The sequence below is a fragment of the Pezoporus flaviventris genome, unplaced genomic scaffold (assembly GCF_033815535.1).
Source record: "Pezoporus flaviventris isolate CSIRO_AGI_PZ_B2104156 unplaced genomic scaffold, CSIRO_AGI_Pfla_v1 ptg000015l, whole genome shotgun sequence".
Lineage (NCBI taxonomy): Eukaryota > Metazoa > Chordata > Aves > Psittaciformes > Psittacidae > Pezoporus > Pezoporus flaviventris.
This window is the reverse complement of record NW_026892563.1, coordinates 7,818,535-7,838,845: the sequence shown is the minus strand read 5'-3', so window position 1 is coordinate 7,838,845 and position 20,311 is coordinate 7,818,535. Positions and strand designations below refer to the sequence as shown.

Sequence of the window (20,311 nt, the reverse complement as noted above, 5' to 3'; positions counted from 1 at the left end):
TTGGCATTGTGCAATAAAATGCCCACTTCCTCTTTCAATTTTTTAAGTAGCTGAGATACTGGCATTGATACAGAAATTTCTATTATGTGTATTATGCATTATACTTGTTTTCAATATCAGTAATCTAAAAGTTAACAAATAAGTTCGACTTAAAAAGAAAGTCATAGTTTCAAGCATTTATTGAATTACCACAGAATCAGCAGGTTGAGGGAAGTGATTCTGCCTTTCTATTCTGCTCTTGTGAGACCCCACTCAGCTCTAGGGCCCCCAGCATAGGAAGGATGTGGACCTGTTGGAGTGAGTCCAGAAGAGGGCCCTGAAGATTATCAGATGGCTGGAGCACATCTCCTGTGACAGGCTGGAGAAGAGAAGGCTCCAGGGAGAACTTAGAGCAGCCTTTCAGTACCTAAATGGGGCCTACAAGAAATCCTGAGAGGAACATCTTACAAGAGCAATTAGTGACAGGACAAGGGGGAATAGCTTTAAACTGAAAGAGGGTAGATTTAGATTAGTTATGAGAAAAAAAAAATACTGTGAGAATGGTGAGACAGTGGAACAGGTTGCCCAGAGAAGTTGTGGCTGCCCAATGCCTGGAAGTGTTTAAGGTCAGGTTTCACGGGGCTTTGAGCAACCTGGCCTAATGGAAGGTGTCCATGCCCATGGCTGAGAGATTGGAGTTAGGTGATCCTTAAGGTCCCTTCCAACCAAAAGCATTCTGTGATTTTCTTAAGACTCCTTGCAGTTCTTCTGAGAATGTAAAACATTAATCTGGTCAGGAAGATCGTTAAATATATATGACTGGTTTCATTTACTGAAATTGTCCGTTCATAGGAATTTTACAAAATTGGCTCTTCAGACAACACTGAAAACTTGACATTCAAAGTTTCATTTGATATGATGACTGCAAAAACAACTCAGAAACTAGTCTTACTTGGCTTTTTTTCGGAATAATTCTCATGGTTTTAGCTTAATGTTCAAATAATGATTGTGTTGTGTAGTAGGAAGAGACATGAATCTAAACATGTAAGCAGTGACTCTAAGAAAATAAAACCTTCCTATGGTCTTCTACTGAACTGATTTTGCCCTTGGCAACTTTTGTGTTTTCTTTGTTTAGGCTTATTGGTTAACTACTGTCACTTTGCAGATTTGTACAGAAATATTATTTCAACTGTCAGCCAGTCACTAACTTTGTTTTTAGGTTACCGGAGAAAAAGAGGGCAAAGCTTAAATAAAATAATAGAGAGAATCATAGTAAAAGATAAAATTCAGTAATCTTCATGTCATCTCTGCTTTGTCTCAACATTTAAGTTGTAAGTGTAAGAAACTGAGATGGATTTATAATCTGGTTTCCAGATTCTCCCATGTGCAGTACTTTTTTTAAATAGTAAGCCTAAATCTGGTTTAGTAAAATAAATTCTTCTGGTTGTCATGATGCCATGTACAAATATGAAGGGTACGTAAGTTAGAAGCAGAGACTAGAGCCAAGCTGCTCACAAGGATAATAAAAGGCGGGCATATTTCTGTTGTGCTTTCCCCAAGACTGGCTTTCTCCAAACCCTTACTGGTACAACAGACCAAGCTCTGAGAAACCTTTGGAATCTTCCCATGCATTTTCTACCACTAGTACATAGAAAGGAGAGTGATTTATGGTTAGCTGAAAGCTTGGACCACCAGGACTGCCAATCAGTTGTCCCTTATTTAGACTACAGTGATATTTAGCCAGCAGCAGAAAACGTTCTGAAGTGAAATGAATTAATATTTGTCAAGTATTTCGAGGTCATCAGATATAGGCACTAGAGAAGTGTAAAGTATGACTACTCTCCAGCTGGCATTTGCCTAGGGGAGTCATCCTCTTATAGTATGATGGACAGCAACTCAAGCTGATGATAAGCTTGACTGCTGTCTGGAATTTCATGCATTTGTTTTTGTTTTAAATTTTTTGTCTGTGGTGTCTGTCTTACTATGTTTCTACTACTGTTTCAGTGGTTTTGTTTGAACTCTGAGGTGATTGATATAGCTTCTGCAGTTTTGAGAAGTGCATTTGGACTGCACACAAATGCCAGGGAGGAAATGAAGGAAGACAATATAGCCTTTAGCATTTTGCTTCTAGCAGCTGGAGTCCTTAAGGGGTGAAAGTATCCATGTAAGTCTGCCTTTGAGAAATAGATGGAGCTGTGTTTGTGAGATGACACACTAGTGAAGGTGATGGTTTAGGACAGATTTTGATTTATTATTGGAGCTCTCTCTTGCTTTCAAGAGAGTGTGTCTAAGTCAATGTGAGTATGCCATGTTTGAAAGGTTACAGATGTACTATATATATGTTCATTTCTGAATATTGGTCTTAGAAAATCAAAGGGTTGTAATAGCATGGAACTTTAAGTAAATTCAAAGTCAACTATCACGATGATGGAAGAACAAAACAACTTTCCTTACCCATGTAGTTACAAACAGAGAGCTTACTCTGGATTTCATATAAATCAATAGAAACATTCATGTTGATTTTTTTTAATGTGAAATAGAACTCCTGGAAGACCTTATTAATTTCTAGATAGTTTGTAATTAACTTTATAGTGAGTTCCTTTTAATTAGAAATCAAAATAGATTTTTAGTTAGTTTTACAATAGGTCATGTGTCAGTTTGACAGAAATTCATTGTTATGGTAGATATTCAAATAGCTTTACAAGGCTAGTTCTTCTACAGTATCTGAAAACTTGTTTCATATTGTCCTTTTAGCATGTTTCCTGTATTTAAACAAGTGCTTATACTGTGATTACTATAAGCTAAAAGGCAATATTTCACTGGAAAAGTGTAAGTAAAAATGCTGTGCTTATGCTAGTGTACTCTTGGTTGTATTAGAAGCTAGGATGAATGCATTGTTTTATTCTTTTCACAAACTCATTGAAACATTAGTCTTCAACTGACTAATTTTTAAGTAAAACACTTAAGTAAAACATTTTCCAATAGTTGTATTAAGATAACATAATCTAAATTTTGTAAGGGAGTTCTATTACAGTGCTGGTAAGAATAACCATTCAGATTTCATGTCATGTACCAGATTTTAACCATATTTGCAGCAGCTTTAGATACTGGTTTTTTTATATTAATCATGACTTTTTATGAACTGATGCTAACACCAGGTCCCTATATAACTTCAGTTAGAACACATAATATTTGAAAAAACAAATCAGTAAATAATATAAAATAGATCATAAATGAATGTCTTATATCGCTTATAACTTATCAACTTACTACTTCTCAAAGGCACTGTTTCTTTTCTCAGGACACAGTCTTCCAAGAATATGTCTGCCTCAGTCTTCTTTCTGTGAACAGCACGAGCTCACTAAAAGTGTTCATTTCTAACAGTGCCAGAAGTCATCATAAGATCATAGACTCATAGAATAGTTAGGGTTGGAAAGGAACTTAAGATCATAGAATCATAGCAAAATAGAATATTTAGGGTTGAAAAGGAGCTTAAGATCATCAAGTTCCAACCCCCCTGCCATGGGCAGGGACACCTCACACTAAACCATATCACCCAAGGCCTCTTCCAACCTGGTCTTCAACACTGCCAGGGATGGAGCATTCACAACCTTGCTGGGCAACTTATTCCAGTGCCTCACCACCCTAACAGGAAAGAATTTCCTCCTTATATCCAATCTAAACTTCCCCTGTTGAAGTTTTAACCTGTTACCCCTTGTCCTGTTGCTACAGTCCCTAAAGAAGAGTCCCTCTCCAGCATCCCTGTAGCCCCCCTTCAGATACTGGAAGGCTGCTATGAGGTCTCCACGCAGCCTTCTTTTCTCCAGCCACAGCTTTCTCAGCCTATCTTCATGCAGGAAGTGCTCCAATCCCCTGATCATCCTCATGGCTGTTCTCTGGACTTGTTCCAACAGTTCCATGTCCTTTTTTATGTTGAGGACACCAGAACTGCACGCAGTACTCCAGGTGAGGTCTCACAAGAGCAGAGTAGAGGGGCAGGATCACCTCCTTCAACCTGCTGGTCACTCTCCTTTTGATGCAGCCCAGGATAAGATTGCCTTTCTGGGCTGCAAGCGCACAGTGCTGGCTCATGTTCATTTTCTCATCGACCAACACCCCCAAGTCCTTCTCCACAGGGCTGCTCTGAATCTCTTCTCTGCCTAACCTGTAGCTGTGCCTGGGATTGCTCCGACCCAGGTGTAGGACGTTGCACTTGCCATGGTTAAACTTCATGAGGTTGGCATCATCCCACTTCACAAGCGTGTTAAGGTCCCTCTGGATGGCATTCCTTCCCTCCAGCATATCAACCGAACCACACAGCTTGGTGTCATCAGCAAACTTGCTGAGGGTGCACTCAATCCCACTGTCCAAGTCAGCGATGAAGATGTTGAGCAAGACCAGTCCCAACACCGATCCCTGAGGGACACCACTCGTTACTGGTCTCCAGCTGGACATTGAGCCATTGACCACAACTCTTTGTGTGCGGCCATCCAGCCAGTTCTTTATCCACTGTGTAGTCCACCTATCAAACTGATGTCTCTCCAATTTAACAACAAGGATGTCATGCGGGGCAGTGTTGAACACTTTCCACAAGCCCAGGTAGATGACATCAACTGCTCTACCCCTGTCCATCAGTTCTGTAGCCCCATCATAGAAGGCCCCCAAATTGGTCAGGCAGGATTTCCCCTTAGTGAAGCCATGCTGGCTGTCACCAAGCACCTTGTTGATTTTCATGTGCCTTAGCATGCCATCCAGGAGAATCTGCTCCAAGATTTTTCCAGGCACAGAGGTGAGACTGACTGGTCTGTAATTCTCTGGGTCATCCATTTCCCCTTCTTAAAAATGGGGGTTATATTTCCCTTTTTCCAGTCATTGGGAACTTTACCTGCCTGCCATGATTTTTCAAGTCATCAAATCAATAAAGTGCAATGAACTTTTCCAGAAAAGAACAACCATGCATTAATTTTAATTTTTTTCTAAAGCAGTTGCAAACCACACACAAAGAACATAAAATACTTAAAAAAACCCAAACAAATCACAAGGCAGAAAAGCCAAGAAAATACTCAAAAGAATCTAATTTAAAAGCAAAATGGTTAAATTTTACAGATATTATAGACCATGAACATTTTCAAAACTGTTTCTTAACCATGAATTAAAATTCTAATGGATCCCTCATATTAATTTCAGGCAACTAATTTTTATCTTTTTCATGTCTTAAAGAATTAACTGCCAGCACATACAGTATAGACTAGATTAATATTCCTCTAATTAATCTGAAATCTACTAAAAAATAAAGGTTCTGAGAGAATGTAGGGAATTTGCTACCAGATAGATAGCTTTACAAAGTGTTTCTTGGTAATTCTGAAAGGAGTAAAGAAGTGATATGCTAGTCTTATATTAGAAAAGATCCTAAATCCATTGTAATGATGCCAAAACAAATTGATGGCTTTTATAAAAGTCACAAAAAAATAACAATTTTTATAGCAACAGGAACGAACCATAAAGAGCTAGTTAATAAGCTGATACTAAGAATTATTTTAACTTTTGGACAGCAGTACATCTGTCACATATTTGAGTAGCTTGATAAGTCCTAATGAAAAATGTGTATTATACGTAATCTATTCATTCGCCTAGAAAGAATAAAGTTTCTCAGTTGTGGATTCCCAGTTTCCATCTGTGACACCAACAATGCTTTGTAAATGAGAAGTCATTGAAGACATAGGTCATCTGATCTGCCTTGAGCTATACAAGTTTTAGTTATTTATTTTACTGTACTTGTCTAGATTCCTTCTCTATTAAATACTCCCAGGCAATTCTTTCACAGTTTAACAATTGCAGTATATAAGGAGTCCATTGACTTTTCAGGGGGATGAGATGAGATAAGACTATACACATTATTTTTAGATAGATAAAATTAGGGGAGATTAATCTTAACCTCGAAAGAATAAAAAAAAATACAATTTAATTTATAGCTAAACATATTGTTATATATCTCTTTTTCACTAAGCCCAGTCAGCATTTCTTTGTTCCTTGCCTTAACTCTGATAAAGTTAATGACAAGAATGAATGCTACCGGCTTTCTTTCAGTACAGGGAGAAAAGCAACTTGTTTAAGGCCTAGGTATTTTCAGAGAAAGGCAGAAATCGTGGCTGTCTCCTCATCTATGAGTACCTGCTCACATATTTCTGTTGAGGTTGTAAGTTGTGTTATCAGACTTACTTAACCTTGGCTCAAGATTCAAGATAAAAGTGGAAACCAGAACAGATCAGTTCATTGTCAATGAAGGAAATTATTTCCTTTCTAATGTTAATCTCAGAATAGCTACCATACCTTAGTTACATGTTGTTGTTCTTTTCCCTTTCTTTCACAGCAATTCAAATTATTCATCTAGATTTTTTAAATGCAGAATGGGGACAGCTTATAATTCTTGACTCTTACAGCCAACATTAGTTATTAATTTATTTCCATACTATACTTACTGCATAGAAATAGCTCCATGGCAGTTGTCCTGTAATCTAATTCTTGCAGCAGATTTGCTATTTCATGTGTCTCAAACTATCACATCATCAAGTTAACATATTGGTAAGTTTTACTGGTTCCTTAATTGGTTACAGATAGGTATAAAATAATGTATAAGAAACAGGTATAATATAAATGTTTTTATTATGGGCAATCAAAGTAAGGCTTTCTGTCAATATTTATAATGTAAAGAAATCAAGAACTATGGGAATATTTTTGTTGCCTAGTTTATAACTAGGAAGATTTAATTTACAGCATGAGCTGAAAAAAAATGTTTGCCTTACATATGGCCATTAAAATGTCTCTTTTCATAAGGCAATGCATATAAGAACATCTTCCAAATTAAATAGCTATTAAGAAATTTAAAATTATTTGTTAAACCTTAAGTAGAAAATCTGAGGCAGGATAAGAAATAATACTGTAGCTTTTGGGAAGAAAGTCGTGTTTATTAAATCACTTTTGTACAGGTGGTTTTAGAGCTTAATACAATTCTTGATATGGGTATTGAAGGTGTCTGTACAGTAAAATGAGGTGAAAACAACTAACTCAGAATTTCTGTTAATAAGTAGATTTGATTATTTCATCTGGATTAGTGTGTTTGTGTTGTGAAAGTGTTTCAGCTGAAAAAGGATCTTGACTGCTTTAAATCACCAACCCCCAAGCCCAACAATTAGCATAACTTAGCATAACTTCACTGTAAAAAGCTCAGTGACAAAAATGCATTCCATTCATACAAGAATTATTGTAGTGACTTTTCCTGCTGAACAAAATAGAAAAAATTCACTGAAATGTCTGGGAATTGTTACCGCTTAGTCATGAATATGTGAGCTGTAGAGCTATGGGAATACAAATATGTATGAAGGCAAATATGGGCAGAAGCAAATTGGCTCTGAACTGTCTGGGTATGAACTGTCATGGGCCTTCATGTCAGATATGAAAGATAATATGATATTGTGGTCAGTGTCAGAAGCTATGAGACCCAGCTGAAACACAGGATATACTTGCTTTAGGGACAATGCTATGTTAGTGCAGCTGTGTAATTCCCCAGATAGTCCTGGTTTGTATCCAGCTGTTTGAAAACACTGGCGGAGCTTGTTCATGCTTAGCTGCATACATCTATATAGGCATAGCCTAAGGCAGTTGCGGTATAGCCTCAGGTCTGAAGCTTTGTGATTAATTCTGTTACTTTCTGTAAGTGCTGACAATTAAGGTATGTTTTCACTGTTGGTATTGAATCATTACATTGTGCTGTGCAAGAATTTTTTTAGCTGGGCAGATATTTATCTGGGTCAACTGTACACTGAATGAAAGATGGTGTTGCAGGACCTACTACTGTGTCTGACACATGCTGGATGTACTAACGTGAGATCCTTTGCAAAATTCCCTTGATGCTTTCTAAAGTATTGCTGCTCTCTAGTCACCATAGTGCAGTGTATACCTACCTTTAAATACTTCTTGGGAGAGCATTTTTAGACAGTAGAGGGAGCCCAGTCTTTTAATATCTGTAGCTAAAGCCAGAAGTTACAATTTTCTGGTTTGTACAATTTTCGTCACTGTCATTTCTCAGCTGTGTTCATATTGTAGCTATCATCTAATAAATACAATTTTCTGTTTCCTCCTTCAAGGCAGTTTGAATGCATTTTTTTCTTTTATTAAACACTTTAAATATACCCCTCAGTGCCAAACAGACAAAGAAGACACATTATGTTTTCAGTAGAAAGCAGCAAGTTTTGTGATGATCATAGAACTCAGTAGTAATAGTTTTAACACTTACAGTCTTCTGTCCTGGTGTCATTCAGTATTTCAGCAGAGTTGGTCAGCTTTCAGATTTCCTTTTCTTGAAGGGCAAGCCAGTGTTTGAGGTTGTTTGGAAAAAAACAGTTGATACTTCAAATTTGATCCAGAATATTATGGGAATTGACCTGAAAACAAACAAACAAACAAATGAACAATTTTCATTGGCTTATTCTTATAGCACTAGATACACTGCACATTGCTAGTTTAATTTTGTAATCTATGCCCTTTAGTTTAATTTAGTCTTGTATTTATTTATCTGGGGAACCATAAATATTTTTGTATTTAACAGAGAAAATAAATTCCCTTCTTAAATTGAAGCAAAGCATTCCAGAGATTTTCTGTAAGCAAAATGCCTGTTTTCGATTTTTTGTTATCTCAGGAAACTATATCGTTGAACCACTGTACATATATCTTTCTGACGCTATATTCCTTGTTGCTTCCTGGAATATATAATTTCTTAAGTGTCCAGTTGCTTTTCCAGTAAAAGAGGGAGTAATTCATAGCATGAGGTTGAAGTTGTTACACTAAAATAGAGTAAGAGTGGCAATTATTTTGCTGTTCTGGTATATCATTATGCCTAATATGACTCAGGAAAATTTGGTTTAGTAATAACTTCAATAAGACCTTGAGGCAATTACCTATTAGGACAACATGAGGATAATACTGTAAGATTGTATAGCCTCAGTTTTGGGCAGAAGATCTGATTGGTACTTCCTGTCCATTCTATGACAGCAACAAAATTAAAAAGAAGTGGGGTGCCAAGGTTGTGAAACAACAACAAAAAATCACATATGCTCCTTATAGAATGCAGAGCATACCTATATTTTGGATCTATGCATGTATTAACTGAATGGTGGGAATATAGATGCCAAACCAAATGGACCACAGTGACCCTTTGCTTTTCTCTCCAGCATGATAAAACAAATAGGGTGTTCTTTCTTCTCCCTAGCAACCAAATTTTCAAAATCCTGTAAAATTACAGTTATATTTGAGACTGATACTTCCCTGTCAGATATGGTTGAAATTGGCTAAAAAAAACTAGAAAATATATTGTTGGAAATGAGTGATGGCCAGCACAGTCACCAAAGTATCATTTCCTTAAAAATTAAAATTTTAAAAATAGAAAGAAATACATCTTTTATTTACTTAGCCTGTTAGTAATGAAAAAAAAAATCACTAGAATCCCTTTTGGCAAATTATCTCCATGTGATTACACCTTGCTTCTTAGTTTTTCGTCTGTCCTGAGCTGCTGATCAAAGTGTTACGTAAGATTTAGCTATGGTGACTTAAAGGAGATTTTTATTTCCGGAACTGGTGTCATGGAATCACAGAATAATTCAGGTCAGAAGAGACCTCAGGAACTCTTCCAGTCTAACATGCTGCACAAAGGAGGGTCACCACCAGCTGACCGGATTGCTTAGGGCTTTAGCCAGGTAGGTTTTAAAGACCTCAAACAGCAGAGACTCCCAAGCAAAACCTCTTGGGAGCCCATTCAACAGCTTGATTGTCCTCATAGTGAATTTTCTGTTTTTTTGTTTCCTTATATCTAGTCAAAACCTTTAATTTCTCGTTATACTTTTTGTCTTTCATCCTCCCAGCATGCACCCCTGGAAAGAGCCTTACTGCATCTTCTCAATGACCTCCTCATAGGTGTTGGAAGGCTGCTGTTGGGTTCACTGAAGCCATCTCATTGCCCAGTTCCCTCAGCCTTTCCTCAGAGAACAAGAGCTCCAGCCCCATGACTTTCATGGTGATACCTTGCTGAACTCACTCCAGTTTGTTAAAGATCTTGTATTGGCAGGCCCCAAATTGGACACAGTGTTCTAGATGTGGCCTAATGAGTGCTGAGTGAAGAGGGGTAATATTTTCTCTCAATCTTCTGGCTGTGCTGGCTACTGCAGCTCAGGATATACTTGGTTATCTTTGCTGACAGGGCACATTGCTGTCTTATATCCCACTTGCTGCTCACAGGACCCCAGATCCTTTTTATGAGAGCTGCTTCCCAGCCAACCAGTTCCCAAACTGTACCGTTGCAAGGGACTCTTCCTTCCCAGAGCTTAGATCTATGAAGGTTTTGTAAGCCTGCCCTTTAGGTATACGGCTTAAGTGCACTCACTGCTAGGGAGCTCTTTGTGGGCAATAGGAGACCTTTAAGTGGTTCATTTGACATATTACTTCTTTAGTTCAGATCAGAAGGGAGCTTTTGAAATTTGTCCTTGCTGAATTTCATAGGGCTTTTACTGGCTTGCTCCTTCAGCCTATCTAGCTCTTCTGAATGGCAGCTCTATACTTCAGCATTTTGACATTTTCACCCCTGATTTCACCCTAATGGGTGATGAATGGCTTGAGAGCAGTCCTGTGCAGAAGGACTTGGGGTTACTGGTAGATGAAAAATTAGATATGAGCTTGCAGTGTGTGCTTGCAGCCCAGAAAGCCAATGGTATCCTTTCAGAGATGATAGCAAGCAGTGTTCCCAAATATCAGCCTGCTGTCTCAGCATTCTGAGATGCAGCCTCTCTGGTCACAAGGACTTCAATGGTATGAATTCTCTAACATAATTCTTGATTTACTTATCATCGCCTTCTAGGAGTTCCCCTTCTCCTCCAGCCATGCCTATAAGATCAAAGGGCTGGGAGACCCTGGTAGTACTTCTCCTTTCTTTATTGGCTGATTATCTTTTTCACTCTTTTTAAAGTTTTTTGATTTTTTTTTTTTTTAAAGGAAATCTGATAATACTTATTTGACATGAGGGAGGTAGTGCATCTGGTAGAAAACTCTGCAAAGAAATCGGGACCTTCTGGTATAAGTATGTTTCTCTTAAGATGTCTAAAGGCTCATTCATTCATAAGATTTCCTGCAGTGTCTGTCTAGAATCTGCTTGATACTGACTTCTGGAATACATTAATAATAAGAGGTTATTGTTCTGTTGTCCTGAGGTATCTGTCCGCCTTATTTAACAAAGAGTGGCCTTGGATTTCTTGAAGTTCTAAAGATTTGAAAAATGTTACAGAAGAGCAACAAACCAAAAAATGTCAATGTCATTTCTAACTATGAACATTTCCTGAAATGTCTTCAAATTCTTCTTATCCTTCATCATTTTACTCACTGTTGCAAACATGCAAATTCTTTATTGTCAGTTCTAGTTAATAAAATTCCAAAAGAAATACTCTTTGATTTTCCTTTATAACTGTTCAGCAAAGGGCATCTTTCTACCATTTTTATTAGCTATTATTGTAAAGGTACTATGTCTGGCTGCAGAACTGCTTTCTTAGCCGTAAATTTGCTTTCCTAGGTATAATGTGTATTGTTATACATTGAATCCTCTGTACACATATGTGTGTGTAACTGTATGAAACTGCTTCTAGTCACCCCAGTTTAGTTTGTCCATCTCAGATTGAGAGACATTGGTTGTGTAGTTGGAGCCATTTTAAGACAGGAACAGTAAAGAAAGTGTTCATCTTTATAAAACTTGTGGTCCAGATTTTATTGACAAACTCAGCATTTTATTCTGCAGAGCTGGAAATATAGAGGTTCAGGTTAAAATATATATATGCATAGCACTAGGGTGCCATAAAGCTTTAGCTGTATGATTTTGAGAGCCTGGTCTTGAGGTATAGGGCTTAAAAGTGCTCACTGCTAGGGAAGTCTTTGTGGGCAATAGGAGGCCTTTAAGTGATTCATCTGACACATTACTTCTTTAGCTCAGATCAGAAAAGAGCTTTTGAAACTGATCTTCTGATTGTCCCCACCATGATTTCATTTATGCTGCTGAGAAGTGCTCTTGGAACATCTGGACTAGATTCCTGTTAGATTAAAAAAATTTGGAAGATATTCTCCAAGAATGTACCTAATGCACATCAATTGCAACTGAACATTTAGTCTACATTAGAGAGCCCACAATAGAGAGCTTGAAGTGAAACATGTAAACATACCAAATGTGTAAGCTGGAATCATTGGCTTAAAATTAAGCATAGGTTTAGGCAGTTGTTTAGTGCCAGCCTTAGAAATGAGTGGCTTGTGCTACTTCCTGGCAAAGGGGGGAGAGATTTCTTTTTCCTTATTCCTGTTTGTCTTTTGCAGTAATCCTAACTACTTGAATTGAATTTCTACCTTGTGTACTGATATTATTTGCAGTGAGATTCCCCCCTTGGCCCTCCCTTCCCACCCCTGAAAATGCAAATATAAACAGTATCAGGTCCTGTGAATCCATCAGTCAGTATCTCACAATAATCCCTTATCTTTTGAGAAAGAATTCATAGGGACTAAGGATTAATTTTGTAATATGAAACTGAATTTTCTAAAAAATAAAATAAAATAAAGAATACACTAAAGAACGATATAGACTACCAATAATTGTATGTTTTGTCTGCTAGCATAGTTACTGAGAAGTAAAATATAAGGAAAATGTAGCTGAAGAACATTCCAGGTATTCTTTGAACAACCATAAACCCAACAATTTGTGCCATATATTCCCTGAAGTAGAAGGAAATGCTTGTTTTTCTGTTATCAGAGAAAGAAAAAACAAAAAGCAACACCATAAATTCATAGTTTCAATAGTAATTTAGAACAAACCAGCACATTTTAAAGAATTCAGATTACTAAGATTTGTGTATTTATTAGGTGTCACAGATTTCACCCATTATCTCAGAATTGTATGCCAAAATCTCAGCTTCCAGACTCACCATTGAATTCTGAAACAGTAAAATGTCTGAATTCATTAACTCAGGAGATGAATGTTTAGGGCCACAGAGTGGAAAAAAGGTTTAATTGCTTAATTCTTAATAATTTTTGCTGAAAAAACAATTAACATGACTCAGCATTCAATATAGACTATGTATATATTATTACAGCATGTAGAACTATTCTATAATAATTGCAATTTCTTTCTCTGGAGTACTAAGAAATAATAGAGATCAAAATAATTTGGAGGTTTTGCCAAAATAACAAATTTCTGTAAATACCATCAAGACCCTTGTTGAATATTTTGATAATCCAAAATGAGACTCTGTCCTTTTGTAAGGTTATGCACTATTATGTCTTCTTAAATGGTACACATTCCACAATTCAAGTTTTAAGTTGTGGTATTGTAGGGACACTCAAGACATATTGCTCACTCATGACCCATGAGATTTGTTCCGGACTACTGCTTTCTGACCAAACCTTCAGCAATGTTTTCTGGCTGTGTAACATAAGACATTTCTACTCAGATGACATATAGCTAATGATGACATGCAAAGATACAAGTAATGATAGATGTTTTCTTACATATTAGATAGTTCTTAAATTATTTCCATATGTAGTCCTATTAGCTTCTGATTTAGTTTCTCTCACAAGCCTGGAAAAAAAACCACAAATTCACAACATACTACAATAATATGTTATTGTGATTTTACAAATAAGAAAGGGAGAGCTATGGTATTCAAATACTTTTTTTAACATCAGGTACAAATATTCTGATTTGCCAAGAAAATAATCTTAAATTCCACCCCAGCCTTGTACCCACATGAGGACCATTTCTTTCAAGTATGGTCTTTATGAGCCTACAGAGGGACTGAAATACTCTGACAGCAGGTGTTAGAAACACCAAAGAGTTTGGAAGTTGTTTTTATTTTAATGAGTAGGGAAAGTATTGTCAGGCTATACTATGTGTTATGGATTATTTCCTGCTTTAGAAAGGACTGCAGTCTTCACTTTCGGGTTTGGGGTTTTTGTTTTTTTTTAATTTTTTTTTCCCTTTTTTTCCTTTGCTCTCTGCATGTTGTATCTGAGAAGTGGCAGTCTGTAACGCAGGATTAGGCGCCGCGGAGGACTGCTCGTAAACCACTGCAGGACCATTATGGGAGCCCCACTAGAGGGCAGTTTTGCAGTGGAAGTGGTCTCAGCGGTATGCAAAGCAAACTAAAGCTAAAATCGCTTTCTCAGTCTTTCCAGTGGATTTTCTCTTTCTGTCAGAATACAAGATACCCGCTGACTAGCTGGAAGCTGAGATAAAAAGGTAAATGTAGAGAATCACCGAGTTGTTCTTTTTCTCTCAGATTCACGGGCCTTCACGTACAGCAAAAATGTAGCCCAGACACCTACTGTTGCAAGAATCTTTTTCTCTGGGCTTTTTAAGGCTTTTCCATCCTTCCTGACTTATTTCCTTCTTCCCTCTGATTTCAGTGTAGAAACAGTGGGATTAAGAATTTACATTATATGTTCTAGAATGTAACAAAGTATTCCTGAATTTCCTAAACAGTAGAAAGACTGGCTATGGTCTTACAAAGAATATTTTTAGAAGCCATTATTCTAACATAATCAAGCAAGAAAATAAAGTTAGAAATCTTAAAGCTCCAATACAGATACCCCAGGCTCAAGCACATTTTAATTATGATTCCTTTAAGCATTTTTCTTGTTTCCTTTTGTACTACACTCAACTGTGTACTTGGCTTGTTTTTATAGCATCTGACAGCATGGTAGATCAGTAACAAAACAGAAGGCATAGAAGTACTTAACAGTATAATGTTACATTTTCATATGTCAGGGTGATTAATGACAAGCACTGAAGTTTGGCAGTAATGGAAAGGAGCAAATGTTACTGCATTTCTGAATTGATACTCTTTAGTAGACACTGTGGGAGTCTGCAAGCCTAGAAATAAATTCCTCTAATAACCATGAGAGTGTTTGTCCCTGCAGTACACTAAACAGACCAGCAGTTCTCTTTACTATCTTTAAATCCTCTGTCACAGTAGCACTGCCACTTAAATTACATTTCTTCTTTCCAATTTTGATGCATGATCAGTTGGTCAATTCCCCAAGTCTTTATGCATCCTATAAAATATATAATATTCCATATCCTATAGCACGGAAGAGTTTATTTCCAAGATGCCCACCTGGGAAGTACCCCTAAGGCATGGTGATCTTAAATATAACTGTAGAATATGGACTGGAAGAACCTTGACAAGCTGGAATTCCCTCAAGTCTCCAGGGACAAAAGGCCACTTAGCTCCTTTGATATACCTTGAAGCAAGACTTTCCAAACAGCATTAAATTCTCTCTCCTGGGAATATGTAAATTTATGAGCTTGTCTTTTTTTCCAGACAACAACTTTTCCTATGTTAAAATATCCTATGAAATGTGAATTTTCCAATTCAGGAACAAAATATTTTTGCTGTATTTTCTTGTGTTTTCCTGCCTGAAAGCCTTTTCTACTATGAAACTAGGAAACAAAACCCTCCCCTTTCCTCATTGAAGGTGAGGAAAATCCTAATGGCAAATGAAGTTGAAGAGGGGAATGTAGACTAAGAATGGAGAAATTTTCTAGCTGCTTTACAGGAAGCCTGACAACTTCTCTTGCATTTTCTTTCCCAAGTGGGTTGCTAAAGAGCCAGGCAAGAACATGAATTGTAAGTAAGTGGTCAAGCAAGATCCCTCGGTTGCTTCCTAATGCCAAGGAACTTTCAAAGTTCTGCCCAGTATAGGGGGGACTTCCACAAAGATAAGGTTAGAAGGAGCCATGATGTAAAAATGTGAAAGTACTTTGAGCAAGAGTGTTTAGATACCGCTAAGATGGGAACATAGATAGACATGAATTTGTTTTTATTAGCTATACCATAAATCCACTCACGATGTCTATAAAACACTATTACAGTCACCATTTTAAGTCTCTGAAGCTGTTGTGTTCCCTACTCAAATTTTCATTCAAAATACAAAGTCAGTATTTTTGAATTATAAGAAAGAGTAATCGATATGCAAAGAACAGCATATGATGTTTTCTGTTTGGTGGTTTTTTTCCTCCTTATTTAAATTTAAAAAAAAAAAAAGAGGAGAAGAAAATTGATGCAATTCTCAAACATCTTTCTTTCCAAAACTATAAAGCTTTCAGGAAATGTGTGAACATTGTGTACACGTCTGCCCTAGAGTAATCACATAGTATATTAATGTCTGTATGGAGTCTCAGTCGCATGTGCTGAGCTGTTCATGATGTTGTTTTAGCATCGGTTCTCCAATCATTTCTGAAAATGCAATTAGATTTGTAAACAATACCTGTGTGGTTTGTCTTTTTCCTTAGTAAAAATGAGAGGGCAGTTGTGCATAGTAGACTAAGAGGAAGAAATCTATAGTTCAATAGCAAGAAAATACAAGTAACCACTGTAACCACTTGCCTTCTGTGCTTCCAGTGCTGATTCTTCTCTTTCTTATGGCACTGTAACTCAGAAGCAACTCCACTGCTTTCAGTGGGTTTTCACTACTTTAAAACCAGTAGGAAACAAGATTAGAACTCATGATTCTTGAAGAGATAGTAATCATTTTGCAACAAACTTTTATTTCAGCTTATGGTCTGTGGAGCAATAGTGTACAATCATATATGAAAACGTTTATAGGAAGGGACTTATCAGTTAGCTTGTGTCCCCAATTCTCTTCTGGATTCACCCTTTTTATTACGTGTCTTTTTCAGAGTTCACATCTACTTCTGTAGTAGAAATCAACAGAAGTTACAGATACTTAGTTTTTGAAATAAAGTCCATGATATTCACTGCAGACAAGAATCTGACAAAGATGCAGTATCTTGTCTGGTGAAAGACAGGTAGGAACTAATCACAGTGACCATATCCTTTTCCTTCAGCAATTCAGGTTACCTCAGTAACAGGTTCCGTTTAACCCTTAATTGAGTCCTCCTCCTCCAAAGCAGCTAAAGCAAAGAAGAGACTGGCATAATAACATAGAAAGGTGGAATAGATAACATTGAGTGTAGCTGCTAGAAAAGTTGAAACAGTAATGTAGGAAATTCTTGCCAGCATCTGGGCATTGTATGACATGCTAAGCCAGAGCAGAAATGATAAATCAAATTTTATAGTCATTTAGGACACCTCAGTGAACTGCCTCTGATCCCCTGATCTCTCTGTGGGCTGAAATGGAAGCCAGACAAGTGAGACTGAAGCTAAAAATGGCTTTCTTGATTCAGCTTGCCTTTTGTACTAGCACAGCTGGTGACTGTGTTATGTTTAGCCTCTCCATTCTCTCTAAGGTTCTGCTAGAGACAGAGGAGGTACACATTTTTTGTGAAGGTTACTACATAGTTAACATCTGAAGTGTGCATGCTTCTGCAATCCTGAATATGTTATGTCCATGAATAGAGCAAGAGAAGGTCATATTGGAAAAAAATAAAAGGAACACCTAGGAACTTTCTAGGACCTAGCTTTAGCCAAGATTTTTATATCATATAAATTTGCAACTTTGATCAAAGTCCATGCAACGATATTCTCTACCTTAACTTTGAATTGCGTAGTCATTAATGTGTGAACACACAGAGAAAAATTTAGAGAAGTTTCATTTTTGTTTTTCTTTTCTTGTTGTTTTTTTTTTAGTTGGTTGGTTGGTTGGGTCTTTTTTTGTTTTGGTTTTTTTTTTTTTGGTTTTTTTTTTTACAATTTTAACTCTTTTTTCTCTGTCTTTTATGTATAACTTCAAAACGACACTACCATCTTGTGCAAGACAGCCAGGCAGCTAAGCTATTCTGTTCCTCCTTTTTTTTCTTTTTTTAATATTGTTCTTTCATTATTATCACATATGTAAATCCTGAGACACAATCAGGGTTCCTTGCCAGTTAGGCTAAATGGCAGCAGTTTGCTTATCACTTTTGAAGAATGACAAGCTGATAAGGTACTCCATATTCCCTTCCTGTTTACAGAGAAAGAGCAGGAATAACTAATGGAATAGCTTTGTTATACTGTGCTTTGGTCCTAAGTAATGAGAAGGATGAGTAAACAATGCACCACTGTCATTAATGCATAGTTATTTTGTACATTTCTTATTTCTAAAACTGTCCAAAACGATTCTTTCTGCTGCTGTCAGCAATATTTCTGAAGGAGACTAGGTATACAAATTCATCTAATCATCTAGTGAGCTAGATACGACCTTCAGGCTGATGATTGCTCAGCCTATTCCTACATTTGCTAAAAGAGTGTAAGACAAGGTGCAACTTTGTATTCCTTTAACAGGTAGATAAGAACAAAGATCTACTGACAGTTTTCAAACTCCTGAAATCAGAAGCCAAAAAAGGAGCAGAGTGATCTATCTCAGCTTACCCTTGATACTGAGGACCTCTTCATCCTCTACAAAAGAAATCTATTGGCCTCTTGTTTCTTATTTGTGAAATTGTTAGTGCCACAGATTGTTAATGACATCCTTTTAGGTTTAAAGACTTGCAATGGTGTTGAATAATGGCATATTTTCCTGCGGAACACACCGTCCTTAGTGGATTTTACAACTACAGGTCATAGCAGTCCTGTTCTTATTTTTGTGGGATTGAACTAGCTTCATAGATGTAGGTTTACAATGTATTTGTATACATGGCATGCCATATTTATGATATTAACAGAAAATCATAAAATCATAGAATGATTAGGGTTGGAAAGGACCTTAAGATCATCTAGTTCTATGGGCAAGGACACCTCACACTAGATACTGCCCGTGTCCAGCCTGGCCTTGGACACTGCCAAGGATGGAGTATTCACCTTTTCTTCGGGAAAACTGTTCCAGTGCCTCACCACCCTCACAGTAAAGTACATCTTCCTGGTATATAACCTGAACTTCCCCTGTTTCAATTTAAACCCATTACTCCTTGTCCTATTACTACAGTCCCTGACTGTTTTTCATGTGCCCTAACATGGTTTCCAGGAGAATCTACTCCATGATCTTGCCAGGCACAGAGGTGAGACTGACTGGTCTGTAGTTCCCTGGGTCTTCCACTTTTCCCTTTTTGAAAATGGATGTAGTGTTTCCCTTTTCAAAGTCATCAAATCCTGATTGCAACAGCCATGCTAAACTAAGGTATAGTCATGAAACTTTTGCACTGCACAGTTGGTCAGTATTTATGCAATAATGCTGTAGTTCAGGAGCTCTGTTACAGGTAGCAGGAGGAGTAAGACTCTTCCACAAGAGAGGATAAGCGAGGAGCCAAAGGTGACCTCAGTACCTGCAGTGCCCTTACTGGGGCACAGTTCCACAGTATCTGACCTGAGTGGGTGCAAGTAACAGGGTCCATGGATGATTCCAGCTGAGGCAAAAAAGTGATAAACCAGGACCAGGGTCCACCCAGGGGGCTTATTGAGGAGACAAAAGAGATGAGGTCACAGATAGGACTGGACGCAATAGTATAATATGGGTCCAGAGTTCAGCCAGGAAATAATGCCAAAAAACAGAGTGGAAAACAGAGGTCCTTCCAGGAGGCAAACTACAGCATAGGTCCAGGGTCCATATGCCCCATCTCAGGCACAGGCTTAAGCTGGAATTGGGCTCCTGGGCCCATGGGCAGGGGATGTGAGTCCAAGTGAGGCTACTCAAGGCCACTGTGATATCTTCACTGACCAGGCACTCTGCTTGTTTCAGTTGTTCTAACTCAGCTGTCACCTTGGGAACTTTGTTTTATTATTTTTTGTGAGTGATTGTTTAAAAGAAGAGGCCTGTGAGTGTCCATGCTGCTTCTCCCTGTGCCTGGTGACTAATGAAGGCAAAAGAACAAAACCTTACTGCACCTAAAGCATTAAAGCTATGAAGACCATCACTAGACAAGTGGATTTGGAAAGCTTTACTGGATTTGGTTTAATTTTTACCACTTTCCCAAATCTTCATCTGTTACCCAGTTATATAACTCCTGATCTAGCCAACCGCCTGACAAATACTGGAACTACTGCAGATGGGCTATTTCTGTGCCACTAGAAAAGGTAGAAGGCTGGGCAGTGTATGTCCACCTTGGGCAGCGCCCAGCCTTGAGACAGCGGTAGTAAACAGATTAAATCTTTCACTCCATAGGCACAAATCTTTTGCACTTAGGTTTTATGTAAGTACCACATGAGTCAACAAATGCAGGTTACTAATCCAAAGTGACATACACATTGGAATGGGAAGTCCGAATTTCAGTCATGGGCTCTACCCTATTATTACTGGTTTTGCCACTTAGTGATAAAAAGCATATGAAATCTTGTCTACAGTGGTGTGATGATCCTTGAATTGAAATATTTTCTCTAGTCAGCAT

General features: G+C 37.6%; 1 protein-coding gene across 15 annotated transcripts in view; it reads left to right on the top strand.

Annotated features, from left to right (window-relative positions):
• DMD (dystrophin) overlaps positions 1–20,311 on the top strand; it is a 1,205,254-nt gene that overhangs the window by 615,632 nt on the left and 569,311 nt on the right. The gene's annotated exons all lie outside the window — the stretch shown is intronic.